Raw genomic sequence first — 7202 nt, forward strand, 5'->3', positions numbered from 1 at the left:
GGATGGTTCAGAGGTAATGTACCTGCAGATCAGATATTGTAAGATAGATGTCTGCATTTTCTATCTCCATTTGAAAATTGTGTCCATTTTGCTACACACAGTCCTTATCTAACTTAGCACTTTATCTGATAATTCAGCTGAGTCAAATCAAATATCAGGATTTCTACTTTTTTAATTCTGGTTTATAATGTAACATTAATGTGCCATACGACTTTCTCTGTTTACGAAATCTGGAAGAACTCCATCACTTAGTAATAAAATAATGATTTAGCTGTCCTGAGAAACATATTTTTACCAGAAAAAAAATGATCTGATATTTTGTTCTTTCCAAGAATGTTTTTTAAAAAACTTATTTCAGAGAGTGTATGCACAGAGTATGCTTAGCTACTGAGAGATGACTTAGCTTTGGAGGCAATATAGCTGCAAGGTAACTTACCCAGCATGGACCTCTACTACTGTTACCATTACCTGATTGACTTCTATGAAGGTTCAGGGATTTGCTGGTTTTAAAAATTGTTCTCAACTACAAATTAAGCTGTACATTTAATGTTTCCTCCTGTCACCAAAAAAAAAAAAAAAAAAAAAAAAAAGCCTTTAAGCATTCATTATTTTCTTCTTGTCCTGTGAGCAATAGCATGAGCTGCTTTTCTCTTGTCTTACTTCTTACTCATTATGTCTCCATTCCCTATTTCTACACACTAGTCTGTTTTTATTGTCTTGCCAAGCTAAAGCCCTCCCCTAATGTTTTCTTTCTCTTTTCTTCCCAGGGATTCTTTTCCCTGCCTCCTTACATAGCAAGGAGTGTGTCCCCATCCAGAGACTTTTTCTTTAGTCTTTTTTTTTTTTTTTTTTTTTTTTGGTGCTGGTATTTGTTGTTTATATATATAAAAACTATATTTCCAGTCAATTATATGTTTTCTAAATCTAATATATGTGTTTGAATATGGATGTGTATTGTAACATGAATTTTAGGAATTTCAGACACTGTGATTCCCATACTCACAGCTCTTTTGACAATATGTCTGTTTTAGGAGTGTAATTCTAGTTTTTGAGTCTTCTGTTATACGTGAATGGCCAATAAATCAGATGAGATGGGTATAAAGCAATGAACACAATTCTATGTGATTCCTAAGTACGTGCATCTCTTTAAATGGAAGGATGATTTTCTTCCCCTACTAATCTCTTTGTATTACCATAATCCGAGCCTTTTTTTTTTTTTCAATGATAATAGTTGGGTACAGGAAGAAAAAAAAAAGAAGAAACATAAAGTATGGCTTAAAAATTGTCAGTGGGCTTTTAAGTGCCATCATTTCCTTCAGCAAAAAATATGAAAGTGCCTTTATTCTTTCCTTTACGTGCCAGCTTCCCGTCTGCTTGCTTTGTGGATCTCTAAGGGGGTTATTTTGGAAATGTCAATCCATAGTACACCTGCTGGATGGGCATACTTTGAGATGGAAAGAAAAAAAAAAAAAAGAACAGAAAACAACATCTACAGAGATTTTTCCTGCAAATAGAGCTAGAAACATAAATTTGCCTAACTAAAGCTGTCCATTTGTCAGACTGCTATCCCTCCTCTTAGCAGTCATATTCTGGGAGTATCAGAAGAGGATAACCTTTTGCTTGTGGAGTAGTGATACGTTATGAAAACCAATGAGGTGGGAATACTTTTTCAAACATTTACGAACCATTTCATACCTTGGAGCTGTGGTGTGTCTGTAGAGTCTCTATAACAGCAAATATTATATCTTAAAACTAGCCAGACATATACTGTGAAAGACAGGAACAAAACATTGCAATAGAATAGAGGAAATGAGTTGTCCATCATCAGAAATACTACTATATTTTGGTGTATTAATTACCTTTCTTAGAAGAGGAGTAAGAGGACTCTCAAAATAACTAGGTCTCTACATACTAATTAACTTGCTATATTTCACTGAATTAATTCCTTAGGACTTCCCCAGCATATTAACCTATACCTGTAAATGTGTTTATGGTGTGAGCTCAGCATTTACCCTTTAGCATGACATTTTTGTTCAGCTGTCCTACTCTTATATTGTTCAAAAGATTTATGTGACTTAAATCATTCAGCTCATCCTGCAAGTATTAATATCTTCAGGTGTTGTGACTGATTGACAGAAATGATTTTTGCTGATGCATGAACAGAAGTGGTATGAAATGACACAAAAGCTGTTAGTATTGCTCAATTCCTTAATGAACACTGCATGTTAGTAAGTACTTCTGGATTTAGTTCTGCATACATAAAAGAAAATTTATATCATGGGTTCAGTCAGAGAACATGGTTGGCATTCACTATCATCTAAGAGTGGTCAACACTGCATAGTTAACCAATCCAACCTGTCTTCTATTCTGACAAGATTTCATGTTCTACACCTTTTATTAATGTACCCTCTACCATTTGGATATCTCTCACAGATTATATGCTGACATTGGCTGCATTGTTTTGCCCTTTTTTTGAAGACCTGATATATGTTAGATTTTTTTTTTTTTTAGTCTTTTAAGATATCACTGAAATGTTATATTTAATCACTATCTTTAATGACTCTGTATTGCTAGTTTGAAAAGTGAAATGACATTGTAACTATACATATGTACATGAACTCCGCAACAAGCTGGCTCAATTATCCTTTCTATACTTACTTCCAAGAGTAGTTATTAGAAAGAAAGAAACTTCCTCTATGTGAGCACCTAAATCAGGTATGTTTTCAAGATTTAAAACCAATGATGATAAACAAGAATACCACAATTTATGCCAGCTAACGCTGATATAGTGATGGCTTTATTTTTCTAAAGAAATTTTGCCTGGTCTTGTTTCCTTTTCATTTAAACTTCTGATCTTTTTTTATCAAGCAGAATCAATAGAAAATGGATTTGAGATTTTTTCATCCATAGAACTATCAGATCTGGGTTTTGCTGTGAGTGGTCTTTTGAAACTTAATGTAATACGCTACAAAGATGTACTGGTTTGAATAAAACTGTCTGATTTCTCATTTCCATCTCCATGAAAAATGCTCTTCTACAGTACAATTCTTTAGTGAGATGGAGTCAACACTGTCAAAAATTACAGGAAGAAAAAAAAATTGTAAATGATTGTTTGGATGGTTAAACTATCTATTAAAAAAATCTTTTTTTTTTTTTTAGTCAATTTTTATTAGACTTTCAGTATGCCATATCACATTGATTTCTGCAGTGAGATTTGTTTGGCTTATGTTGTTGTTTATTTTTATAAGATAAAACAAACAAACAAAAAGATCATACTGCGCTGGATAAAAAAAAATTGAGTGGTTTTTAAATGTTAATATGAATTAAAATAATGTTGGTATTTCCTGTTAAAGACTGTTATTTGTCTATAACTGACATTTTTTTCCTGTGAAAAACAATAATTTAATTATAACTGTATTTTTAGTTGAGAAAACTCCATGCAATCAATTTTTGTGATATTTAACATTCCCTTCTAAATTCACTGGTAGTTGAAAAGACTCACATCTTACTAAGAACTTAGTATTCATAGGGGATTAGTTATTTTAATTTTGTCATGGAAAAAATGCTTGTACATAAATATTTCAAGCAAATGAAAACACATTACTGAACATTTCTAACTAAATACACTAGAATTTACAGCTCACCAAAAGAGAACAGTCACTTTTGTGATAGCCTTGTCTGCTCTTCATGCTTGAGTTAACTTGGGACACTCTGTAGGGACATAGCCTTTTGTGAAATTCACAGTGGAATTGTCTCTCCTGGGGTAAATCACATTCTGTTGAAGCTTTTATTTTTTTTTTTAATTGAACACATTTTCCTAGAATTTCTTTCAAGCACTTGACCTGGCATCACAAGAAAAAAATTCAGGGGAAAAACCGATCCTGAAATGTCAGATAAACTTTGAGATTTATACTGCTTTCTGAAGTACCTCAAAGTTTCTAAGCTATTAGTGTTTTTAGCAGCAGCAGTGGAATAAGCATCAAAATTCTCTTCAGCTTGCAGTTACAAGAGATGAAGAACTAATGTGGAATTTCAGCAATGGGCAAACTGGAAAAACCTATCTTTTGTTCTCTCCACATGATGAAAATTGCTTACCCACTAAATTTTGTCTAGCAAAAGCCATTTGAGAAGCAAGCCTCTACTCTTCAACAGGAATGGTCTCCCTGCTGAGATCATGCTGAAGAAATGGGCTGTTGCCACCTATAACCACATCTTGCTGTTACTGCAACTTCCCTCCCTATTCACCACCCCCCAAAGGTAACAAAATGACAAAATTGTTCCAGAATCTCACTCTAGGTTTGTTACTGATTTTCACATGCACTGAAAATCCCTTCTGATAAATATCCGGATGTTAGTGTGCCTTCAAAATCAATGGTAACATACTAAGACTTCTCTTCCAGTCAATACAAAACAGAGTTATGCTTTTGGAAGGAATAATAACAAGCGAGTGAAGCAGCTTGAGTGCCTTTTATGATTTTAATAAAGAATAAAATAAGTGTCTGTGAAAAAAAAATCTAGTCTGAAATAGATTGCTCAGAAGGCATTGGGCACAACAGTGGTGTTATGTTAATCTATGGTTCTGTGATGCCTGACAGTCGCCAAATTACTCCTGATATACGGTAAGTTAATAAATAATTTAAATGCTGTTAATAGATTCAAAATTTGAAGTTCCTGTTGCAGGAGTATATTGTGCCAAGTTATCCAAACTAATAATGAAAATCCAAAAAACAATATTGAGTTAAAGTGCTTTATCATGTTTATTTGGAACGTCCTTGTACTATTCATCCAAGGCACTAGGTTGTCAGAAAAGAAAACCTGCAAATTTAACTTTCACATTCATTTAATCTTCAAACTACCCCTGTGTAACAAACTCATTCCCCAAATAATTCCTGCTGATTCCTAATAATGGCTGCAAAAATATTTGAAATTCCTATTCCATGTTTATTATATCATGCAGGATAAAGAAAGCACTTGGCTTAAATCTTTTACTTTAGTTCACTGCAACTCTCTTTATTTTAGTAGATGAATGTTAATTGTTAAGGCAAAGAAACAACTCCCAGTTTAACCTCCTTTTCATTCTTCCATCATCTGTTCCCACACTGTTTCTATGTTTCAGGCTTTAGGCTGAAATGCTTTATCAAGCATTTATTCTCAAGATCCCTTGAGTCAGTCACAGGCTTCCTTCAAAAAAATAGCAAGATTAAACTATGCTCACCTAAACCATGCATATAGTTAAAACCAGTGTATGAACTCTGCTGAAATATGATTCAAGAAAAGGGACTCCTGTATACTCCTGCTCCAGCTTCTCTCTCTTTTTTTTTTTTCCTACCATGTTAAACTTTTGTCTAGTTTTTTTTTTTTTTTTTTTTTTTTTTTTTCTAGTTCCATGCTAATGTAAAGACAAGAAAATATGACAGTTCAGTGTAATTCAACACTTCAACCACTGGCTGGCAGCAAGCAAAGAATTAACTTTTGGTACACAATTACATCAGTCATTAACAGTAATTTTTTGGTTGTTTTTTAACATAAGCAGCTAAAGATTAGTAGCAAAAATGTACAATATTAGGACTTTTCTCAATAAATATTATAAAAATATATTAAATAGGAATTTTAAAGGAGATAAATAAATTGACACTTGATTTATGCTGACTTTGATTACCTAGCTTCATCAGGCTCTAGAATTAGGTTACTAATGTTTAATCTTTTCTACATGGATTAAAAACTAATTAATATTCTATACAAACTCTACAGTTTACTGTTAGAAAATTTGGGAGCTACATAAAAAATAACAAATATGGTCTAATGACTGCCTTTTAGCCCACGTTTACTGCATAAATCATAGATCTTCTTTCCTCTAGCCACATTCCAGTTTATTTTATTATTCCTCCTATAACCTCAAGAGATTGTATTTTCAAAATGGCTTTTATCTGTCATGCAATGTAAAATGTGTTTTAGAAGTCTAAACAAAATAATGTCTACTATATCTATGTCAACTATATCAACTATATATATAAATGTGTCATTTTGCTCAATTATCCTTGGAAAAGTCAAATATATTTGTTAAACTAGGGCTGCTGTCCCTGAATTCTTTCTGATCTGGGAGTTAATGAAATTTGCCTCCTCAAAAAACTTCCCTAGTGTACAAATTACACTTTATTTAACTTCAAAGGATTCAGTCCTACAAAATAAAAGGTGTTTTAAGCTACTGAATGCTAAGTAAATTTGTTTAAAAAATTACTAAAGTGTACAAATATAGAGCACAAGAAATGGTAGGCCAATTTTTATCATCTCTTTTTTGTTCTTGAGATTTCTATTAGTTCACATCTTTGCCATGCTACAACAACACCCCCCAAAAAACAAAGAAACAAGCAAAAAAATCAAACACAGTAACTATAGTTATGAACTGTCATCACTGAATTATAAAAGGAAAACAAATCTCAAGGAAGAAGAGAAGAAATATAAAAGGAAATCAAAGACATAGCAAAGCCAGACAAAAAGATTAATAATGACCAACCATCTCAGTCACAGTGTGTTTTTAAAATCCTTCTGGTAGAGAGTTTTGAACATGGTAGCATCTTTATTATGGAGAAGCTCTCCATCCATAAATTCAAGGACAAAGTATATTAATTCCAAAATTATAATTCACTCCTCCTTGAATATGTCCTCAATAAGCCAGAAAGTTTAACTGTAGGCTAATTGCACTTTGTTTTGCATGACTTTACACTAACTTTCTATGAACTCTTTCAGTAATTGAGGCCTTTCAAAGCCTAAGAAAATTTGTAGAAGAAGCTTGTGAAAGTGTGGTATTAAACAAGTCAAATTAATGGAAATTGGAATGTTCAAATCCAGATAGGTGCAGCTATTTCTCTGTATTAAAAAGCAAGTAACACCTCTCCATAACATGAAGTTTAAACAGTGAATAGTGTGTAAGAGGAGGAGTTGCCATCTTTTCAATAACCAGATTTAAACACTCAATCTGGAGAATTATGTAAGAGTTAACATCATTTCCTTTGTATTATCCTTGCTAAATACTGATGCAGCAGCTTTGATGTCCTATCCTGCCATGTATTTGCTGGGGGAGCAGGGAGGTGAAGGCTAGGAATTGTAGAAACAAAGGACTGAGACCAAATGGGTAAGGAAATGAAAAGAAAAATATATTACTTTTTATTTCAGAATGGATACAGTTTCTTCTGCACTAAGTG

Source organism: Gallus gallus, chromosome 2 (genome assembly GCF_016699485.2).
Source record: "Gallus gallus isolate bGalGal1 chromosome 2, bGalGal1.mat.broiler.GRCg7b, whole genome shotgun sequence".
Taxonomy (NCBI): domain Eukaryota; kingdom Metazoa; phylum Chordata; class Aves; order Galliformes; family Phasianidae; genus Gallus; species Gallus gallus.